The 22716-nt window shown below is 50.8% G+C and overlaps 1 protein-coding gene across 2 annotated transcripts in view; it reads right to left on the bottom strand.

Moving 5' to 3' along the window:
- Ctif (cap binding complex dependent translation initiation factor) overlaps window positions 1–21616 on the bottom strand; it is a 267859-nt gene extending 246243 nt beyond the window's left edge. For both annotated transcript variants that reach the window (XM_029472081.2, XM_029472083.2), the window contains exon 1: window positions 21332–21616. The gene's annotated coding sequence lies outside the window, so the exon portion shown is untranslated. The remainder of the gene's footprint in view (window positions 1–21331) is intronic.
- Window positions 21617–22716: the final 1100 nt, after the last annotated feature.

Below are 22716 nucleotides of genomic sequence, written 5' to 3' on the forward strand. Positions count from 1 at the left end.
TTACGGCACTTGTTGCTCTTGCAGAGGACTGGGGTTTGATTCCCATCACCTACATAGAGGCCCACAACCATCTAAAGCTCCAGTTCCAGGGGGACCTAATGCCTTCTTCTGACCTCTGCAGACACCAGGCATGAATGCTGGTGCACAGGTATACAGACAGGAAGAACACTCATGCACATAAAATCAAATAAACACATCTATAAAAGAAAAACATTTTAATTAAGTAACTTCCATTTTATGTAATATCTACCTCCTTCAATGGTTAACTATTAAACGAATGAGGTCAAATGTTCTCCTAGGAGAAGCTACAGGAAAGCCAGGCTTTGGAGGATTTTAGGAAGGGCTGTTCAGAGGGCTTATGTAGAACTAACCCACACCCGCCATGATTCTCCACCAAGTAGGGGTCCATCAGCACAGGACTGTCTTCCCTACTCTCCAGGCCTGTAGGAACCTGCCTGCTCTCCAAGTGATGCATTAAGGATGAGAGGTCCCTTTCTCCACAAACACCCTCTGCATAGAACAAGCTCTGGCCTCCAGAATGCTGGTGACCCATTCCAAATCAAGACCAGTAGGCTTGCTGGAAAATGGAACTTGAGGAAAAACCAGCCTGTGTAAACAAACTGGATGCCCAGTCTGGATAAAGCTAGGATCCTCCTAGAGTAAAAATAAAAAGGTTTAAGGTCACCTCACCTCCCACCTCCTTGGAGTCAATACTGCAAGGCTCAAGGGAGGCTGTATTTCATCCTCACAGAACCCCCCATTATAGAGAAGAGGGCTTGCCAAGACAGCATCCTTCCCGCTAGAGGAAGCACCTGAAGGGCTGTCTGAAGCCTCCACAAGAGCACCATTGAAGCCATCTTTCAACCTCCCACCTGGCTTAGGGGAACCGGGAACGGGAGCTGGGCAGGTGATCTTCAGGGAGTGAAGTCACCAAGTTGGTTATTATGGTGTCTCTCTGAGGCACCTTTGATTTTGACTGACTACAGGAAGCTGAATTTGGCACTGGTTAGAAGGTTAGGTCTTTGGGGATCTTGGGAGAGAGTTGCCTGTTGGGTTAGTGATGTTAGGTTTCCAGGGGACCCTTCTGTGGTCCAATGCTCTGTTCCGCCCACAACATCTCCAGTTCTGAGGCTTCTTTTCTGCTGCTTCTCCCTGGTTGGCTGTATGTGTTACCACAGAGTTTGAGACCCTCTGGCCCTGGTTAGCAGTATCTGTTACCATAGAGTTTGAAACCATCTGGCCCTGGGAGCTGGCTCCAAATAGATTGTTCTAAGATCAATTGAAATACGCCACCAGATGACCACGAAAGCCTATTTATCTGCCATCCTCATTCCCCATTCCCGCAGAAGAACATTTCGGTCTAAATGCGCCCTTCAAAGGCTGGCACTGGGAGGTGGGGTCAGCGGAGGATGCTGGGAGGTCACAGGGTTCCAGCTGTATAAAGAGATCAGTACAGATTGAAAAAAGACTGAGAGATCACTCAAGTAAGGGCACAGCAAGAAAGTGCTCACTGGATACCGCTCCTGGATGTTGCATATCCTGTCCTCCAGACCTGAGAGCCTAATAAACTCTTATTGTTTATACATGACCCAGCCTGTGGCTTTCTGTTACGGCAGCCCAGCAGGGGCTAGGACAGAGCTTATTTATGTACTAGAATTCTGAAGAACTTATGTGCTAGGACTCTTCCCTTCTCCCTTGCCACCATCACCTCCTCCTCCTCTTCCTCCTCCTTCTCTTCCTCCCATTCTCCACTCTCTTTTCCTCCCATGTGTGGGGGTTACAGGCCTGCGCCACGAAGCCCAGCTGTTGGCTTCAATGCACATTTAAACCAATACGAAGCTTTACATTTTTCACACATCCCTCAGCACTCAACTAAAAAAACACCCTCTGTTCTACCAGGAGCGTGGATGCTATTCTTTAAGGCACAAGGCGGTTTTGTGGCAAAGTGAGAATTGTCTCATAGGGTCCCGAGACCCTGGTCGGGAGCACTGGGGGAAGGGCTAAAGGAAAATAAGATGCTGGCCAAGCCACCTCAGTTCTAGTCAGCTCTCCAGGCTCATGAAGGCCACTTAGGATACGTCGCATGGGACAGGGAGGAGGGCAGATTTGGAGTCAGATCGTTGCTTCTTCGAAGCTGTGTGACCTTAGGTGAGTTACTAAACCTCTCTGTAAACTTGGCTTCCATATTCTCCTCTCTGAAATGTGGACACGGTGCTTCCACTAACCTTCTTGACCTTCTTGGAGGATTAAATAAGTCAACGACTTTGAAGCTCTTGGGATAATGCATGTGTTGAATACTATATAGATTGCTTCTATTATTTTAAAGAAGAAATTAAAGATGATTGAAGGACGGACAAGCCAGGCTTTTGGTATGTGTGAGAAATGAGGGATCATGGTTTCTAGGACCGCGACGCTCAGTTCTATAGTATATGGCTCAGTATTTACATATAATCTACATCATCCCTCCCATGGCCCTGAGCGCAAATATATATCACTTAAAACTCCAAATACAACACAAATGTGGTATGAATACTTTCTAAAGTGTATTATGTAAGAAACAAGAAAAATCTGCTTATGTTCAGTATATATACAACTTATTTGTTTAGCTTGGTTTTCTGAGACAAGGCCTTAGGCGGCTCAAGACAACGTTGAAGCTCAAACTTGATATAATATGGAGTGAAGATGCTCATCAGCTTCTGATCCTCCTCCTGCTGCCTCCCAAATGTTGGGATGACAGGCACAAGCCACCACAGCCACCACAGCCACCCCAGCCACCACAGCCACCCCAGCCACCCCAGATACAGTTCTTAAAAAGACATTTTTGAGTCTTGGTTAGCTCCACAGATGCAAATTCCACAGATATGGATGGAGGGAAGAAGAGAGGGATGAAGGAGGGGAAAAGGGGGGGAGGGGCGACTATATTTTACACTATGGGTCATCAACATTTTCCATAAAAGGTCAGACATGTTGCCTCATGAGCCATATGTTTTCTATGACAAGAACGAAGACAGACACATAGGACAGACAAAGGGCCACACAGGACTGTTTCAGTAAAACTTCGCCATGGGATGGGAAGCTGGCATTGGGCTAGATTTGGTGGGCATACCACAGTCTGCCAAGCCTCAGGCTAAATGGAGTCCTCAAATTTACAGGTGAGGAAACAAGGCTAGGGATGTTAGTTAACAAAACCAGAGGCCAGGACACTGGCTGCCCTAAGCCAGGCTCTCCAAAATTCGGAGTCCCAGGCCAGCAAAAGAGCGGGGCAGGCAGAGCAAAGACACCTCACTACCACCGCCACATTCAGTGCCATGCTGCTGACATCAACGCCTTGAGAGAAGTACCGCAGAGGCCACTAGCATCTCCCATCGATGCCCGGGATCCCTGGAAGCGAAGCATGGGATAGTATGGATTCGGTTCCATCCCGGCCGCTCAGGAGCAGCCTAGGCACAGCCAGAGGGAAGCCTCTCAAGAGAGGGCTCTGATCCGCAGGCAGCCTCCTAGGGAAAGACTCTGTCTTGCGAGGCCAGCTGCTAGCATCGGAGAGAACGGGAGAAGCTCCAGGTAAAATGAAAACCGTCATACACAGAGTATGGCGGTTTAAGAGTGATAGCTCGGGGGATTTGATGGTTTGAGAGCGATGCCCCTGTCTCGGGCATTTGGACACTTGATTGTCAGCTGGTGGCACTGTTTGGTGAGGCTACTTAGGTGGTCAGTCATTTCTAGAAGTCACTGGGGGCAGGCCTTGAGATGTTCAAGAAAGTTTTTCCGACGTCCAATTTGCAGTTCAGTTTCTGTGCCTGTGGTGCAGATGTGGCTCTCTGGCTGCCATGCCTGTCACATGCTGTCAGGCTTCCCCACCACAGGTCTCCTATGAACACCTTAAGCCAAAATAAACTCTCTCTTCCACAAACTGTTTTCAGTTCTGGTATTTTATCACAGCAACAAAAAAGTAGCCAGTACCAGGGGGTAGGGGCCAAGTTTCAAAGGATGAATAAAAAATGTATGTATTAGTGATCACTGAGTTCAGACCACACACCCATCTTTACACACATCTCTTCTTCATCCACCCCATAAAAGACAACAAGTGGGAAGTGAATTTAGACGTCCATGAAAAAGGGAGACCAACTATATGGTTAAAGAATGGCCTCCAAACTCCTCAGAAGCCTTGCCCAGCCTTGAATGTGGACTCCTGAGCAAACAGCACACGAGCAGCACACTTAGGCAGTGTCTGAACTGGGCTGTCAGTCATGGGCAGCTGCTTTTTCTTGTTTCTTGGGACATTCGCATTTGGAACCCAGCAGCCATGCTGTAAGGAAGCCCAAGTTCCTGGTGAAGAAGGCAAACAGGAGCCAAGGGCTTGCGCACACTAGGCAAGCGCTCTGCCCCTGAGCTATGCTCTCAGAACTCAGCTATATTACAGCTCCAGCCAGCCTGAAATGTGTGCAGCCAGAACTAGCCTTGAACTCCTGATCTTCCTCATGCCGCCTCCTCCTTCTCCTCCTTCTTCTTCTCCTCTTCCTCCACCTTCTCCTCCCAAGTGCTAAGATGGCAGGCTTGTAGCATCATGCCCAGCTGGTGTTTGATGCCTTTAACGCACATTTAAACAAATACGAGGTTATGGAATGTTTCACAAGCTCCTATCTACTCAACTAAAATCCCATTCTGCCAGCTGTCGGAATGCATTCCTTTAAATCACAGAAAGGGTTCACTGGATAGAGCTAGTTATAGACTGAATTATGTCCCTTCACAATTCGTTTGTTGGAGGCCTAACCCCCCAATGTGACTGCACTAGAAGGGGGCTGTACAGATCTGATGAAGGTCAGGTGAGGCCAAAGGGTAAGGCCCAAACTCAATGGAGCTCTGTCATTATAACACACATGTGTGCACACGTGCTGCTTTCCTTCTGTCTGCCCATCTGTCCTTGTGTGTTTCTCTGTGTGTCTGTGTATCTTTGTGTGTGTGTGTGTGTGTGTGTGTGTGTGTGTGTATACAGAATAAGGCCATAATGAATAACAAGAAGGTGGCACTGAGAAGCAGCAAGGCCAGAAATCAAATTTCTCAGCACCTACATGTCCTAGATGCTGGGACAGTGAGAACCACACCACCCACAGTTCCCTACTCCACATGGTCGGCTGGACAGACGGCTGAGGACAGACAGGGTAAGTTCTGGGAGTACTGTTCAGAAACAGAGAGACAGGGCCGTACTGAAACTTCCAGAAGAGTAGAGACACCGAGAGCTGGAAGCCCTGTGCCTGCCTCTGCAGACACAGAACAAATGCGGGTCCTCACTGAGTTCATTACATGGTTCCTGCTGGCTAGAGAGGTTCCTAAGCTAGGGCTGAGTCTGCCTATCCTTTGTCCCTTATCCCCCTCCGTACTGCACCCCAAACTAAGGTCACCCTTGCCCTGCTCACTCAAGCCCCAGAGACTTCCAGGGGCTACAGGCCAAGAGACTCTACTGCGTTCATCTGGAAAGTGGCCCCTTCCTTTAGGGCTTAGGTAGGAACTCACCACTTGTTACTTAATGTAACAAAAAGACCTGACAGAAGCTCTATAAGGTAGGAAAGGTTATTTTGTTTCCTGTTACAGAGGTGATGTCACCTGTCACCACAGGACTGGGGAACAGAGTTCCACTCCAGACAACAAAGAAGCAGAGTGAAGATGGGAAGGCACCAGAGCAAGAACCCGCCTTCTAAGACACCCCAGAGAGCACTTCTTTCAGCCCAGCTCCACCTTCCATTTCTCACCGCCTCCAACAGTCTCTGCACTCGGTGGATCCATCAGGAGATTAAACGTAAGAGGTCAGAGCACTCATGATCTAATGGGCTCTGGTGACAGGCTTGACAGACACACTCGTAGCTGCATGTCATTAGCCACTCAGGCCTCTTGAAACCCAGTCACATCCACAATCAAGAGTCTCCATCCCATATCCCATCCCTCCTCATCATGGGGCCTCTGCAAACTGAGTCAAAGTGAGGATCCTAACCACGTTGTTTACTGAGCAGAAAAGAGTAGAAGCCAGGCTGGGCTGAAGAGCCTGAAACACCCCAGCTATGGTCCTCAGCTGTAGGGGCCAGGTCTTAAAGCAAGGGGGCAGTCATAGGTCTCCAGGCCAGGCCTTGTGTGATCCACCCCCAGCTTTCTCAGGCCTGGTGAGTCAGCTCTTAAGAACCTAACTCCCCAGCCGCCAGATCTAGTAGTGCACGTCTGTAATCCTAGCAGTCAAGGGGCTGAGGCAGGAGGTCAGTGTGGGCTGTGTATTAAGATCCTGCCACAAAAACAAAACAAACATAAAATCTCTGCCTCTGGGGCTACAGAGATGGCTCAGCAGTTAAGAGCACTTCCTGCTCTTACAGAGGACCTGGGTTCAGTTCCTAGCACACAAACAGCGGCTCATTACCAAACTAGCTCAGTTCCAAGGCATCAGACTCCCTCTCCTGACCTCTGTGTGCAGCAGGCATGCATACCGGCAAAATGTGATACATACAGACAAAATACTCATACATGTAAAATAAAGAAATCTAAAAATGTCTCACTGGTTTTGCATCTGATTCTTGGCTCTCAGGACGGTTCAAAAGAATCTGGGCAGGGGTGGCTTTGGCTGTCACCAGGGCTGGGTGGAGCCCAGGCTAGGAAAACAGATCTTTACCCCAGATTCTTCAGACAAGAACTTCAGACAAGACTTTTCCCATGAAGAAGCTAGACCTTAAAACAGAGTAGCCTGTCCCGGGCCACAGGAGAAGCAGTACAAAGGGAGAGAACTGACCACAGTTTGTTTCCTGGACTGCTCACGTCATACCCAGAGCACTGTCTCATCCTGCCTCCCATTTCAGGTGGCAGGGAAAAGCAGGAAAGAGATCCCTGGATAGATACTGGGCACTCAGTCAGGAGAGACCTTGAAGGGTTAGTGCTTAGCTAGAGAAGCCTAGCGGTTCAGCAGGCTCAAAAGCCTAAAAGATAAACTATGCGATCTTAGGGCTCTGCGATCCTAGCCAGGGTATGAGAGGCACATGGTTTCTCTTGGGTCCGGAGCCATAACGTTGTGAGCCTTCCTCCCTGAGAGGTTTCCTGCTGAAGGCCAAACTCCTCAGATTCACTCCACCCCACCCCACCCTCACCCCCACACTTCCAGAGCAAAGGCTATGTCAAATACCAGAGACCTTCAGATAGTTCTCAAAGGTATGAGGTATGAGGTTGCCCACACTGCTAGGAAGGAGAAGGCGATGATGCACAATGAGGCGTTGCCTTTCCCTGTCAGGACCCCATCTTCAGTGAGATGCAGACCCGGTGCCCCCGCCCTGCTATTCTGAAAAGCTGTTACCCAACCAATCTAGTGCACTGGGTAAATCCGAACTGGTGAGATCTTTGTCTCAGCCCGGGAGATGACCCTATTGCTGGCCACAGCGCTGACAGGGTGGCTCAGTGGTCAGTGAAAACCTGTACACAGTATTCTGAAGAGCTGGGCAGGTGTGGCTCAGAAAGCTGTTCTATAGTGAGTGTGTGTGATCTTGGATAGGCCCCTGATCCACTCTCCTTTAAGAGTCCTGCTAGAATTAGTGTGCGAGTCCCGCCAGCCTCACACACCCCCCCCCACAGGCACCTCACAAAAACCAAAGGAGTTGTGAATCCTGGGAACCCTGATGACTGAAGGGAAGGATAGGGGTTTGCTGTCTCCACCCCAATGTCCTAATGCCAGAATCAGAGAAGCAATGAGGTCACAGCAGGCCACCAGGAACTGGGCACTTTGAAAGACACTTTCCTCTTCTCATATCTATTATGGATCCATTAAGCAAGTCTGTCTCCAGTGCGGTGAGCAAAGTCAGCCTCCTCCAGGGATAGGTTCCTGCTGGCCTGCCAGAGGTTGACAACCAAGTTCCCTCCTGCTCTCAACTGTGTCCTTGGAACTTGCAGACAGCGTCTCCTTACTTGGCCCTCTGCTGCTGCCTGCATGGGCCTACGTGTAGGGAAGCTGAATGGGGTAAGAGCCTGTGACTCAGGCTGCTGCAGCAGCCCCAGCTGACCATGCGCTTCTGTGGATATAACTCAGCCTGGGCCCTCCTCACAGGATCTGGGGTAGCTTGGCATGGGGTGGGATCAGTTCTGCTGCTGAAAGAATTCATCTCTTCCCAGAGAAGGAGAGACCACCACCCTCCGGCAGCCAGCCCAAGTGAACCGGAAGCTGCAGCCTTAGTGTGAGCAAAAGCAAAAAGAGGCTCAGGGTCCCTTCCTTCTCCAAAGCAAAGCACTATGGGAAATTCTGGATAAAGAAGGGATAGGCATGGAACCACGGGGTGAGAAGGGGTAGCCCACCCCCCAAGATGTTATCTCTCATAAGTCCTGGAGTCACCAAGAAGGAAAAAAAACATAGATGGGGGTGACTTTCTTGCCCAGGCTATGACTAACAAGCCTCCCCAGAACATCACAGGGGCCTCAGGATAACCAGCTAGACCCTGAGAGTGAGGGTAAAAAGGCAAATCCTAAGGCAAAACCTAAGGCAAATCCTCTCTGTGCCCTCACTGTTTCATGGATTAAAATATAGGTCTGGAAGGCTAATCTATAAAAAGCAGCCACCATGCGCCCTTATATTAGTAATCCGACAAGTACACAGTTTTTAAAGTTATCGCTGGGCTTTCCAAGGGCATCCGGACAAACGTGCCCCCTCCCCTGATCCTGTGCTACCCAGAGGCTCTTACTGGCACCTGACTGGCCTCTGGATAAGAACGAGAATGCAGGCTTGGCGGTCCGCAGACTCAATGGACACACCATGTATGTACATTTGTGTCCTGGGGCACACTGTAAGACTAGGAGCAACATCAAGCTGAGGCTCACAGTGCTGGAGTTAGACGTACAGGACCAAGGTACCAGGAGGGTTGGTCTCTCCTGAAGGTTTTCCCCTTGGGGTTGCTTGCATGACCTCATACAGTACCCCCCCCCAGTCTGTTAATTCTGTTCTAATCTACTTAGGTTTTGTTTGGGGGGCACAGGGGCTAAAACCCAGGACACTGTTCACCCTCTATCTGTGGTCTATGGCTTCTTTTGGTTTTTGTTTTGTTTGCTTTTTTTTTTTTTTCTTTCCTTTTTCTTTCTAGATGAGGCCTTGCTATACAACCCGGTAATTCTCCTACATCAGACACTTCAGTGCTAGAATTACATACATGTACTTCCACACCCAGTCCAAGTTCCCTTCTTACACAGATGCCAATCACATTACATAAGGATGCAGCCCAATGCTCTCGCTAGTGACCCTAACTCCCAGGAAAGCCACAGGCTCAAGGACTCTAGCAGGGCTTTCGGGGAAACACAGTCCACAGAGCAACATGATCACTGATCCTTCCTCCTCTTCAAGACAGGCAAAAGTGGGGAGCCCCAGAATCCTCTCCCAGGCACTATTCTGGCCACCGTGAGCAAGCCCAAACTCTGAAGCCCCGTCCAAATGAAGACACGCCTTTCTACATGCATGTACTATAACCAAGCCTACTTCCTCCTGGTTGTGGCTGTCACAGCAAGCGCTGTGCCAGCCCTATGCAGGGTCAACACAGAAATGAGGGATACTTCTAGCGTGTTCACTACCTCTGAGCACAAACCAGTGAAGCACACAAGCGACCATGAGGGTAGAAGCCAAGGCTGTGTGCTTCTATGACCTGGTGTACCAACCACTGTTGGTACTCCACACTCACAGACACCCAAGAAGGTGGAGGTTGGATCTGCTTGGGCCCTGCTGTTATCTCCATGGCCTTAACCATCTGCACACCTGTATATATGTACACAGAAAGGAGAGTGGTCTGTGGAGGAGAAAGGCAGGTACTTTATCATCTTCCTATGGCCTGTACGACCTGAGGCAGGGGACAACCAGCATGGACAAAAGGATGCTCTCTACAGGCCATAGGTGCCCTCCTCTTCTCCAGTCCCATGATCACCAGCAAAGGGGTCTGCTCTCATCCATCAACTAGCTAGTACCTTAGACTCTCAGACTTAATGTTTCTGTTTTACTCTGGCTACAGTTATATGAAAACTCGATGCTTGATGCAGGTCGAACCTGAAGATGAAGGCTGCCCAAAAAATTATCATTAATCCACTAACTGCAATAACCCGGAAACTCCCTTTAGACTTTTGGCAACAGGAGTTAAACACCTTGGTGTAAATCTACCCTTTCCAGTGTTTTCATTTCTCATCCACAGCCAGTAACATCTGACAAGCCAGATAGTAGCTCTCCCTCCGGACTTCTTCCCCTGACCCTGCATCTGAGTTCATGGTGAGATACGGAAGAACCTTCTAGCTGGAACTGAGCCACAGTCCCAAGACAATGCTTCCCTCTAGCTTCTTAAGCAACATACAGGACCAGAGGCCCCTGTGTTTTGAACACAAGTCACACCCATGTGCACAGACATGTTAGGCATGTCCAATATTAGTATAAGAAGTGACCCAGATGCATATGTTCTCTTGGACCCTTGTGGGCAGTAAGTCCTCATTTGCCTAGAATCGTTTCGATTCACCTCTGTATTCTGGCCCAACTGACCATTCAGACAAACCCTATTGTAGCCACCCTCCTTCCAGCCACTCAGTCCCCTTGTCTCCTCCTTCCTCAACACTGCTTAGCATGAGGCTACTCTCTCCTTCCCACCAGGATGGGAAGATGTGGAAAAGAGATCCTCTCAGAGTTGCCAATTTCATCCCGTCCTTCCCACAGCCCAGCCCATGCCAGATGACAGCTAACCTGAACCAAATGCTGGCAGGTAAGAGCCTTAGGATAAAGAGATTAAGGAGAACCAGTGGCATGTGGACAAAGCAACATTTGTAGGGATGGGGTGGTAACTGTATCTGTTTGCAGGGAGCCCGGTGGTAACTGTGTCTATTGCAGGGAGCCCGGTGGTAACTGTGTCTATTGCAGGGAGCCCGGTGGTAACTGTGTCTATTGCAGGGAGCCTGGCGGTAACTATGTCTGTTGCAGGGAGCCCGGTGGTAACTGTGTCTGTTGCAGGGAGCCTGGTGGTAACTGTGTCTGTTGCAGGGAGCCTGGTGGTAACTGTCTGTTACAGGGACCCTGGTGGTAACTGTGTCTGTTACAGGGAGCAGGGTGGTAACTGTGTCTGTTGCAGGGAGCCTGGTGGTAACTGTGTCTGTTGCAGGAAGCAGGGTGGTAACTGTGTCTGTTGCAGAGAGCAGGGTGGTAACTGTGTCTGTTACAGGGAGCAGGGTGGTAACTGTGTCTGTTGCAGGGAGCCTGGTGGTAACTGTGTCTGTTACAGGGAGCAGGGTGGTAACTGTGTCTATTTCCAGAATCTCTGATCCTCATCACTGGCCCTGTCAGCACAGCAGTTCAGCAGAAGTGGGTAGAGCTGACCCAACATGGCCAACCTTACCACAGGAATAGCTTATGCTCTCCTTAGCCAACACAAGCCAGTGGACATGTAAGCATCACAGATGCTAGCTGCCCTGCACTGCACAGGGAAAGGAAGAGCGAAAGTCTGTATTTATAGAGAGCCTGGAGGGCTGCAGACAGACACAACATTCAAATAACACATGTGCCATAAAAATCACACCATGACGCCCGATAGGGGACAGGCCAGAATGAGAATTCAACAGCAGGCCACTGTCTCAGTCTCATAGTTCAACCCATAGAAAATTCCCCAAGATCGTGGCAAAGGCCTGTCTGTCTCTAGCAGGTAGTAGCCTGGGATCGTGTATACCCCAAGGGATTCCCCCTAACAGACTCCCAGGGGCGGCATCCACCCCAGCAGCACACATTCCTTCCAAGTAACTTCCGGGTTCTGTGGCCACCATGACAGCCAGGCATTTCCATGTCTCTGTGCCTAGCAGTCTCCCTTACAGAAGTAAGTTTCATTCTGTGAGGCACATACCAAGTGTCCAACACTGAGCCTGGCACACAACTCGCTGAACCCAGCTCTGTGCATAAGGCTCCTAAGCCACTTTCCTTACAAGCAAAAGCATGTTCTAGGCACAAAATAATGATAATAATAGTAATATAATAATAATAATAATAATAATAATAGGTGTTTCTTGTAACTGTCAATAAAGCAAAGTAGCTCAGAATGTCTATATCAAGACAGGTATGGTAGCTCACACCTATAATCCCAGTACCTGACACAGGAGGATCACAAGTTTGGATACAAGACACTTTGGACTACATAGAGAGTTCAGGGTGAGCCTGGGCTACATAGATAAACCCTGCCTCAGAAACCAAGAATAAAATCAAACAACAATTTAAAAAGTAACTGAGGCATCACGGACTACTTCTGTGTAGCCAGCTCTGCCTGGCCAACATTTCTCCTTACAAGCCCTCTGTGTGGTTAAACCAATTAAGACAGAAACTGGCTGGATTCGCAGTCTTAGCTCAGCAAACAAGGGCCTTTCTAGCAGAAACAAGACAGTGAACATACCAGAAATCCTGTGTCACTATGACTCAGGGGGCTTCAGCCCGAAGTGTCCAGTGGCTGCGGAGGCTTCGCACAGGCAGAAACCAACCTCACAGGTAGGCTAAGAGCTGCCCTGGCCTGCAATTGTGAGCAGGTGAAAGAACAGCAAGCTGACCTTAGGTGTCTTCCCAAGTTTGAAACTATATCTTAGGGCACAGGAAGGACCTGGTGGAATATGGTCTGGAGAAGAGATAACCATGAGAATCCTCTCAGGGAGCCACAAACAGCAGCCTGGAAAGATGCCAGCGTGAGAGCAGGCAGCGTAAGAGAAAGCTCTGGGTTTTGAAGGCACATGGGACTCATCTACAAATATGTCACTTTTTTTCCTTCGAGTACTGGTGATTGAACCCAGGGCCTCATGTGTAGGTCATGTGTAGACCTAATCTCTAAGGTGAGGTAGGGCCTGTTCTCCACACCATGCATCTGTCCCCACTGCAGTGCAGCTGTCTTCAAGGCCCGCTCTCTAGGTCCTGCTCAGCAGGGCCCTTCTGCCCTCCTCTCCTCGGCTTCAGTCAGTCCTCTCACTGCTCTGGGCCCAAAGCTAGACTTGGACTCTGAGGGCAGATTTAAATCAACAATGGGTGAAGAACCCCATGTCTTCCCTAGCCTCCACCCTCCACAACAGGAAGGATCTGGCCCCAAGACTGTGGGCTAATTTCTTCTGTGGAGCCCTTGGATAAATAACAGGTGGACATCCAAAGCTGTAACAGGCCTGAGGTTTCCAACTACCCAGAGGTATTTTCCTTCCAACCTCAAGTCCAAATAGCCCAGTACCACCCATATTGAAGCGAGGAGGCGCGTGCGTGCGTGCGTGCGTGCGTGCGTGCGTGCGTGCGTGCGTGCGTGCGTGCGTGTGTGTGTGTGTGTGCGTGTGTGTGTGTGTGTGTGTGTAGCTGATGTCTAGCCTGTGTTTTCTCCAGGTAACCTCCCTGCGCCCACTAGAGGCAGGACTCTCTGTCTTGGAGGAGACGCAGTCAGGGCTCAGGGTTCTGAGCCCTGAGCCTCTTGTCTGAGCATGCTCCCACATCTCATCTGGGGCAGGGCTTCCCATGCACTCAGCAAGCCAGGCTGTTCTTAGAAAGGCTGCTGCTGCATCTTCTGCAGCATCTCCTGGCACTCTGTAGTTGGAAGGCTTCCAGAGTATTCCACTGTGGCACCGAAAGTGTCTAAGTCAGTATTGGGGTACCCCCTTAGGACTTGTGCAGCCAGAGATGCCTTCTCTGGCTGACCTCCAATCCCAGATACAGGCCCTCCCTGCAAAGACCCATGGGAGACCAACACCTCCTGTGTGCCAGGCATAGCTCTGGGTCTCCGAGTCTAAACAAGAGAAGGCTTGGCCCCAGCAGCAGCCCTGTACAATGATGGATGAATGAAGTGGGGATCTTCTGCATCCATTCCCCTCCACTGCCTCAGTGAGGGATCTCTAGTTTTTCTCTGTGTGTCCCCATCTTACCTCGAGTACACCATCTGCTCCTCAAAGCAGTTCCCCTTCTCGAAGGCCTGGGACAGGGGCTCCACTCCCTGTGGATGTCAAAAGATGAAAGCGCCTCTGCCTCTCGCCTAACTTACTCTGAGGCATCCAGCTGGGGCTGCAGCCTGATTCTGCCAGCTGGGCCTCCAGCATGATACAGCATCCCGGCCTGGCTTCCCTAAGGAGCCGGCAGCGCTGTGTGACAAAGGATTCTCTGACAATGGGAGGAAGAGGTCTGCTCTATTGTCTACCACAGCCCTGCCAGGGTCTAGGTTCCCCAACACCTCCCAGATGCCGCCTCACTCTCTCAGCACAGTGGCTCCCGGCTCACTCTTCCTCCCTCCTCCTCCAGCAGGCATTGTACTATCCATGATTCCAGATCCAAAGTCTGTGACACTGGACTTGTCCCTGCTCTTTGTCCTTGGCCTAACCCAGCAGACCTATTCCAGTTTATGCATGGGTTGCCACTCTGGTCACAGTCAGTCGGTGTGACCAGAAGCCCCGCAGTCTGTGGTGGAGGGTTCCCTTTAAATATAAACAATAACCACAGGCTGTGCTCCCCACGTCTGCTTAATACGTATGCTGGCTGGTTTTATATCAATTTGACAGGAGCAGGAGTCACTTGGGAAAGGAATCCTTAACGGAGAAAAAGTCCACACCAAAAAGGCTGGTGGAGCATCAACTTGATGGATGACTGGTGTGGGAGGACCCAGCTCATTGTGGGCGGTGCCATCCCTGGGCTGGTGGTCCTGGGTTCTATAAGAAAGCAGGCTGAGCAAGCCAGGAAGAGCATGGCTGTAAGCACCACCCCTCCATGGCTTCCTCCACATCAGCTCCTGTCCAGGTTCCTACCTTTAGTTCCTTCCCTGACTTCTTTCAGCAATGGGTTGCACTTTGGAAGAGGAAGGGGAAGTTAACCCTTTCCCTCCCAGGTTGCTTTTGGTCCTAGTTGTGTTATCACAGCCACAGAAACCTAACTAAGACAACAAACATGTGACCCTTGACTCATCTCCAGCCATGCCTGGTTGTAGATCTCCTCCCTATGATACAAACACTGCGGCCCCCAAGAGCTCCCAGGCCACTTTGCTAAAGCCCCCTCTCCCATGCTAGATGGACATCAGTCTGGCAGCTGGTCCTTGGTTGGGCGTGAACTGCTTCCTCAGCTGAGTCCTTGGGTTTGACCTCACTGCTCACATTTCCTTCCCAGAGTCAGTCTGCTCAGGCCTCCACCCCGTTTGTGCCTGCTGTTCCTGACCACAGAAGGCCCTTTCCCTTTCCCTTCTCTGGCTGGTTCCTTTCTTTCCTTTAATAGTCAGTGCTTAGGTTGCCTCCTTCAGGAAGTCCTCCCTGATGGCAGGTGCTCTAAGTCATCATGTACTTGAAAAGTCTTAGGCCTTTCCTCTCCACCATGGTGAAATGTAACAATTTGTGTTTCACTCCTACTACATTTAAGTCAGGGCTCTATGCCTATCCTCCATTATAGCCCAAGTCTAACACAGAACCAAGCCTAGAGAGAAAGCCCAGCAGCAATGAAGAAAGTCATGCTGGCTGCATGGTGACCAACCAAACCTCCCATGCACCCCATATGCACACATATATCCCCGTATCCACATCTGGGTCATTATCCAATCTAGAACCTTCCATACAGAATACCTATACCCACTCCCAAATACACCTCTTCCATTAAACCATCCCAAACTGGTCCTACTCTATGTATCATTGCTATGGAAACTACCCACCCCCCCCACCACACACACACACATCCTTTATCTACTCCAAAACCCTTCTCTGGAGTCAGCAGTTGGCTCCAGCTCCACTCAGGACAATGACGGTGTCAGATGGTACAGCCAGCCTCCTTAGCACTGGGCATGGAGAGTGTGGAGCCAGGAGATACGGGGTCCACGTGCCTGTTCTAAAGCTTAGTTATGACTTGGACACGACCCTCAAAACCACTTTAGGGACTTGGCCTCCTCACTTGTAACATGGGCCAGGGAGATGGAAACCAACCTCAGGGTCAGACATGACAAGTGTTTGGGGTCTCTCATATACTACACATAAAGCCATGTGACAGGTTCCAGCCGAGCCCTATCGTCCTCTTCCCCACTGCTGACCTGTCCTGGATTAATTCACTTAAAGACCATGGGGAATGGAAGTGCCCTGGTGTCTAGGTTTATGCCATTCGAGCCAGAAAGCAACACACCAAATAAGAACAGGGCCTCCTCCACTCCTGAAAAACCCTCTTGTATTCCTTGGATGCCAACACAAAATACAAAGCAACAAAAGCCAGCCCGGAAGAAAAGCAATCACCAGCCAAGTGAATGTCAAAGAAAGACAGGAGACAAAGTGGGCAGGCTTTGAAGTAAGGATCCACTTTTTTTTAAGTATCTAATATAGAAAAAGAAATTGGGTCAGTTGTGATAGCATATACCTATACTAGTAGGAAATGCCAAAGAGGCGGAGGCAGGAGGATCATGAGAAAGAAATTGAGGCATGAAAGACCAAGGTTTCCTGCCCAGCTCTGACAAGAGCTCCATGCGACCCTGATAAGCCACCTTATTTCAGAGGTCCTGAGGTTTTTGCATGGAGATCAGGCATGCTGCCTCTCTACCTGTTTGCCTGGCTCCAGGGTTAGCTCTGTTCTCACCTAGTTCCAAAACACAGCTCAGTGAACACGTGACCAGGTAGGTTCTACAAAAACACCACTGTGGGAGACTTCTCAGAAACTGTAATTTGCCTGTCTGTTTCCTGTCTCTCCAGAAACTCAGTTCTGCATCTCCATCACGAACCTACGGAGTCTACCATCATGATCAGCATTGCTGAGACTATAACCTTAGCATCAGGGCAGTAGAAATGGGATTGGAGGCCTCACAAGTAAATTTGGGGCCAGACAGTCTCATACTAACATCTACGCAGATCTTGTAAGCCCATGCAGGGCCTAGTGAGACCTTGACCAAAACCACAGCTTCTCTCTGAGTCACGGCACCTTAGAACCAGGGATAGAGGCAGAAAGAACATCTTGACAGTGCCTTGGTCTCAGAGGAACTTGCTGGTTGGCTTCAGGGCACATCTCCATCAGCTGCCTCTCTCCTGCAGAAGGACATAGCTCTAGATCCACCCGAGAGATTCCAGATAGCCTGCAGTTCAGGTAACAGAGACACAAGGACCTTTCTACCTCTGCTTCCCTCTACCTTTGCTCTAAGACACAAAGCAATATGGGGCCTGGCAACCAACATATGTCACTCTGATTAAGTCCCAGGATGAGTATTATACAATATTGATGATCGGTGACCTCCTTGGCAGTCTACTCTTGCACTGTCATGTAACTATTCCTGCTGTACTGCCTTCATGTGCCCAAAGCAACACAGATTGTACAGCCTTTGTGGGTCCATCACAAGCATTTGAGAAACTGAAACCCTTATATCCACAACAACAGCTAGAACAGTTTTAGAGTCTATCACAGTGGTTCTCAACCATCTTAATACTGCAACCTTCTAGTACAGTTCCTCATGTTATGAGGACCCTCAAACATAAAATTATTTCATTGTTACTTCGTAACTGTAATCTTCGTTACTGTCACAAAGCATAACATAAATATTTGTGCTTTCTGATGGTCTTAGGTAACCCCTGTGAAAGGGTCATTTGGCCATTCAACACCCCCTAAAAGGGGCCATAACACAGACTGAGAACTGCTGCTCCAACACATAGCAGGATCCGGTTGTTAATTCCTCTTAGATGTACTTCAAGATATACAAAGTCAAAGGTGCCCAATTCACCTTTGTGAATGAATGGGTGGCTCAGATAGTTTTCTGAGCAGTTTGCCAACCTTAAAACCCCCCCAAGCCCATGTCTGAGAATCTTCACTTGCACAAATGCTGAGGCACTCACATAGTAGGGATGCTTTGCTCATTCCTAGGCTTGACCATCTTGAGGCAAGGAGGAACACAGGGGGGTTACATTTTCAGTTTAATGGCACCGAAAGCAGTAAAGAATAAATCTTGGCAGCACTTGGGAGGCTGAAGCAGAAATGTTGCTGCAAGTTGAAGACCAACCAGCCTGGGCTGTATGAGTCTATCCCAGGCCAGCCTGTCTCAAAACAAACAAACAAAAACCAATGCAAACAACACATCTTGGAATCACCAAGAACTCCATGAACAAGTGTCTGTGTATCCTATGTGCTTATTATATGTTAATATATAACAGGCACACCACAGCTGGCCTGTAATCAACATCAAATTATTAGATGGATGATAAAGGCCTGTGGTTAATAGAAGCTTTTTTCATCATGCATTGTTATTTATTTTGATGAAATTTAAACAAGGTGTGGTATGTACCTTTAATCCTAGCACCCCAGAGGTAGTTAAGTTCAAGGTCAGCTTGGTCTACCTAGGGAGGCTAACCAGGGCTACATATAGTGAGACCCTGTCTCAAAGTGGCAACAACAAAAAGAACATTTTGACAAGGAATATGTACCAGGATAACTTTCTTGGGGTAAATTATCTACTTCCCAAGGGACCAAGAACCCCCCTTAAAAAAAAAAAAAAAAGCCGGGCGTGGTGGCGCACGCCTTTAATCCCAGCACTCGGGAGGCAGAGGCAGGCGGATTTCTGAGTTCGAGGCCAGCCTGGTCTACAAAGTGAGTTCCAGGACAGCCAGGGCTATACAGAGAAACCCTGTCTCAAAAAAAACAACAAAAAAAAACAAAAAAAAAAAAAAAAGAAAGAAGTCACTGTTTAAATAAAAAGCTGTGGGCACTAGCTACACAACTATTTTCCCGGCACTGGGGAAGTAGAAGTAGACCAGGCAACATTGGGGAGCCCCTGCCTTAAAAATAAACGCAAAGGTCTGCAAAGAGAAATCACAAGAGGAAGAAAGCTGTCCTTTACCCATTGAAAGGCTATAGGCAAGTGACATCATTTTCTGAGCCTCGGTGTCCTCATCTGCACAGTGGGATTAGCCCTTCCCTACCTCACAGGATCCTCTTAATAACTGTACTATGTGGTGGGGAAACCCCCGCTCTGTAAATTCAGAGAGACATGTTCTTGTTCCAGCAATCTACTCACCTCGCACGATACCCAGAAAGCCTTGCAGATTACTGTCATCACCAGGATAGGCACTGGACATGACACACCGCTGAGCCTATTGCTATCAGCAGAGTCCTGTTTCACATACTCAGAGGACTTTTCTTGGGCTACCCAAGAGCATCATGACACTATGTAGCGTCTATTGAGGGCAATCTGTTCCTATACAATTGGGTTGTTTGAAAGTTCCGGAGGTTTCCTTTCATGGACTACCGGCTGCTAGGAAGCAAGATTCCAGAGGTTTGGGCCCAGCCCCTACGCTGGGCCAAGAGGAACCGGGCAGGACAGCCCATTGCTCCTCCCAGTGCTGTGCCGCGCCTCCCTCTGAGCAGAGGCGGTGCTTAAGCCGTGTCACTTTCGACCTGGGGAGGCTCCCAACACCAGAGCCTGAGGTGTCCAGGCGGTGCAGGGGCCCCTAGCCAGTGAAGGATAATCTCAGAGCTTCAGAAATGACAGCCGGGAGGGCGGGGTAGGCAGAGGCGTGTGATCCGGCAGACCTGCGGGCAGAGGTAGACAGGGTCTGCCAGGCAGGCTTTGGTTCTCAATTGAAGAACAGAAATCAGGGAGGGGTAGCTGAACGCGTGGATTCTCTCTAGGATCTGGGAAGGCAGCGCACAGGAAACGCACAGGCACGAGCATCACCGGGAGCCTCCGTGCTAGGGGCCAAGGATCCTAAACATGGTTTGCTGGGGATGAGGGACACTAGAGCTCGGGCGGATCCTCCCAGCCCGCAGGGTGGGCAGCCAGTCACTGGGCTAGGGAAGACGAGAGAAACGTAGAGGGAGGGCCACACAGAGCTTGGGACTCCCAGGCAGCCACAGAACCCAAGCCACCCTAAGGTCTTCCCCGGAGCCAGCCTAAGGATTCCTTAGTAACCCAAGTGTGGACACACATAAGAGACAGCCCAACTCACACCATTTGGGGCTAGCTGGTCCAATCCCAAGAGGCATCCACCCCACGCTGTTCTCCACTATGCCGCCCCCTCCCAGACCAAGCTGTGTGTACACACACAAACAGTTGGGCGGGGGAGGCGACGCCTCCCTCCTGGTGGGGACACTCAGGGCACAACCACCGATCCCTCCCCTCTAAAAGCCGCGCCCCCTTCCCAGTTCACACTCCCCCTGGCCCCTACCCTGAGAACTCCTCAAAATCAGACCAGGGCTGCCCGAGTTCAGGGTTTGAATCCTGGACTGTCTTTTTCGTGCCAACAAACAACCAGCTCCGATACCGGGTCTCGGGGATGCCTCCTCCTGTGGCATTCAGGAACCCGCACGCGGCCCTCCCGATCCCGTAGACATCTACCTCAGCCAAGCCACCGCTCCCATCTCCCCCTAAAACCTGCACCTGTGACCATCACCAGCTAGTTCCCCCCAGCAGCCCACTCCACGGTCTTCGGGCTGCCCGCCAGCAAGAACCGGCTTTTTGGAACCTGTCAACTTAACCCCAGCTCTGTAGGGCGTATCTATCCCCCCACGCCCCCCAGGCCCCATCACTCAGAGGCCACAGGAATGATCATCCTTAAAGCCCGGCAGAATCACCACGGTGTAGGACGGCCAAAGCCGTCACTGCAATGGCTCCGCCAAGGCGCCCTCCACTGCTCCTATCCGCCGCGCCCTCCACGGCCGGCGGGCTCACCGGGGACGAAGGGAGGGGTCTGCTGCCTGTCTAGACGAGAGCCATCCACACACATCCCCAAGCTCGCAGGGATGGCCATCCGCACGGCAGGGGAGGGCAGCGTGAACACACAGAGTCGTGGGTTCCCTCCCTCAAGCCCGAGTGCTGCAGCCGCGCCCGCAGCGCCTGCAGCCGCCTCCCCAGCCGCGCTCCGACCTCGGCGCAGCGCGCGGTCGGAACAGCTGCAAGTTTGCCTGGCGCTGGAGCAACTGCTCGTTGCAGCAAACGAGGCTCCAAAACAAAAGGGAAAGGAATCTTGCTCACGAGCTTCCTCCCCGCGGGTCGGAACCGGGCACAAGACGTCGGCTACATCGCGCGGCTCCAGCCCGAGTGAGGCTCCAGACGCGCGTTCCCCCCAGGAACCCCTCTGGGTTCCGGAGCTCTGGTGTCACGGTCCCCACCGCGCGAGGAGCTGGGCCCACTACAGGACAAACCCTGGGAGAGGGCGAGATCGGAGAGTGCGGTACCCACTAGACCCAGAGGAGGGGACTAAGGATGGGTGCGGACACCGGGCTGGCTAAAGCACTGGGAGGGGGAAGGGGGAGAATTGTTTGGAGCGGTTTTCCCGGATTTATCTATAATCGAGAGCACGTCACGTATCCCTCCTCCCGGGTCCCCGAATCCACCCGCAAGTCGAGGTGACTAAAAGAGGAGGGAGGACAAGGGATGCTCACCTCGGGGTTCCTCTCGCCGCCGCGCGGAGCCCGCGTCGGGGGTGGGGGAAGGGGGCAGGGAAGGGGAAGGGAGGGACCAGGCTCCAAAGAGCGGACTCCTGCTGGGAGTTCGGCGCGTCCCAGCCGTGAGGGGGATCCGGCACCTCAGCGGACCGACCCAGTCGAGAGGGGAGGGAGGGAGGGAAGGGAGACAGGGAGGGAGGGGCAGGCAGAGGGAGGGAGTAGAGGAAGGAAAAAAAAAATGATCCCAGTACTGACACAGGGAAGGAGAATGTAGGAGAGTGACGTCCGGGCCCCGCCTCCCCCTCCGGCCACGTGCAAAGACTTGAAAGGAAAGAGGGAGACGGCGAGCCTGCTGGGTAATGTAGTTCGCCTTTCTTTCCTAGGATGGCGGGCCCTGGAGAGCTGGGAACCCAGGGGGAAAGCCGGGGAACTGCCTGGACAGAGTAGTGTTGCTACGCCGATGCCTGTGACCTCTTGCATTAGCGGGGACCTCCACGGTGGGGGACAGAACTGAGGGCGAAGGCAACGTCTGAGCTTGCGGAGATAACTTGGTTTTAGAATCAGGCAGGCTGTGAGGATAAGGACTCCGAGCTTAAAGTATAAAGCCTGTCCCAATGGCAGATAAGAGAAAGCGTAATGTATGCTCTGGGAGCGATGATGTGTGTGTGTGTGTGTGTGTGTGTGTGTGTGTGTGTGTGTGTGTTGGGGGGGGGGGACACAAGTGGCGTTATTAATGCGGCATTAAGTGCCACCGTCGGTTATTGAGATTCATATGTTATAATTAACGTTTGCGCATCGCTCGGGCAGGGGCGGGATGTTGTAATTAGATATGCACTTTGCGACCAATTAATTTTCCATTGGCCATGCTAAAAGCTGGGACGCCGGCTGGAGGAATTCCATGCAGTGGATAATTCGGTCATCACTTGATCTCCACTGTTTTGGTTAAAACGGTGGTTATAGCACAGAAGCCTCCAGGAGAAATATAAGATGCTGCATGCATCACCAAGCAGTGGAGTCAGGTGCATAGTGGAGGTGCCGGAACAGACCCGCTGAAGAAATCCTTTGAGTGATTAATTTGTAAAACATCTAATGAGCACAGCTGGACATGCAGGGACCTGTAAGGCCCTCAGCCTTTGCCTTCCAGGAGCCCAATCTTGTAGGAGGGCCTTTCACAGTCTTGTGAAAGATGGGGGTAAGTGTCACTTGATAGGAAGGCTTCCAGGGGGGACCCGGTCCTGAATGAAGAGTTACTAAGGTTTTTTAACGAGGGGCAGGCATCTAGTAAGGCTCTGGAAGGCTCTAGATTCAAGAGAAGAGTTGCTAATTCTGCAACTCCAGCTATTTGGCTGGATAGGGGACATGTTGCTGGGAGAGGGGTTGCA

The sequence above is a fragment of the Mus caroli genome, unplaced genomic scaffold (assembly GCF_978045245.1).
Source record: "Mus caroli unplaced genomic scaffold, Mus_caroli_1 scaffold_19, whole genome shotgun sequence".
Classification (NCBI taxonomy): domain Eukaryota; kingdom Metazoa; phylum Chordata; class Mammalia; order Rodentia; family Muridae; genus Mus; species Mus caroli.